We start from the raw sequence: 1,027 nt of genomic DNA, 5'->3' as shown, positions 1-1,027 counted from the left end.
ATATATATATATATATATATATATATATATATATATATACGACCGGCTTCTTCCAATTTCTTTCATCCAAATCAATTCACAAAGCTTTGGTCTCCTCGAGTAGGAGACATCTGTCGAAGGTGCCACGCAATGGGACTGAACCTCGACTCACGTGGTTGGAAGCTTCTTACCACTCACTCACGACTATATTATGCATATATGCTCTTTACTCCCAAAATTTATTTTCCTTAAGTGCAATTTTTCATCATAGAGAGATCGTTCTATTGCTGTCTCGGTTCATTAGTAACACTATGATATTTTATGAACCATTATTATGTACTTCATCATTCCTAATAAAAAGAAAATAAACAACAAATATTTATTTATTTATTCCACGCAATGATGCGATAAATAAATTCTCATGCTTGATAAATAAATTCTCATATTTCTTTCCTTTATTTTCTGTTTCTCTTTTGTCAGTAAATTAATATCAATAAGCATCGTGTACGTCACATAATATGGCGATACTGTTTTTGATATCAATTTCATCACAATACTCTAGTAATATACTTTTAAAGGCATATACCTCTCGAGCAGCACGTAATGTATAGCTTAATACTGCAATATCATATAATATGATATAATATAACATAAAATTAGAGTTGCACGAAGCAGTGTTAAATAAAATACATCCATGTACAATGATATTTAACACGTCCATGGACATTCGCACATGAAACAATCTTTCGCTCCGGAAGAAGTGTTTTAGGAAACGTCTTCTAACAGACAACATTTGTGAAACCCAATAGAGCTATGGATGATGCTATCAGATAGTAGAATTTCGAGTTGTTTCGCGTCATCAATGATGAACACCGAATACATCTTTCTCAGTCCAGACAAAACGACAGTTCTGATATATAAGGAAAGCAAATAGTAAATTTGCTGACGTTTGTGCAGAAGCCCAGTTCTATACTTAGCTACGCCTTTACTCACACGCAGACACACATACACAGATATATATATATATATATATATATATATATATATA

At 32.2% G+C, this 1,027-nt stretch overlaps 1 protein-coding gene across 4 annotated transcripts in view; it reads left to right on the top strand.

Annotated features, from left to right (window-relative positions):
- The window catches only part of LOC106883812 (neuropeptide FF receptor 2), a 282,441-nt gene that overhangs the window by 131,167 nt on the left and 150,247 nt on the right, over positions 1 to 1,027 (top strand). The window lies entirely within an intron of this gene.

The sequence above is a fragment of the Octopus bimaculoides genome, chromosome 12, assembly GCF_001194135.2.
Source record: "Octopus bimaculoides isolate UCB-OBI-ISO-001 chromosome 12, ASM119413v2, whole genome shotgun sequence".
Lineage (NCBI taxonomy): Eukaryota > Metazoa > Mollusca > Cephalopoda > Octopoda > Octopodidae > Octopus > Octopus bimaculoides.
Note: the sequence above shows the minus strand (reverse complement) of the source record. Positions and strands in the feature narration are given on the sequence as shown.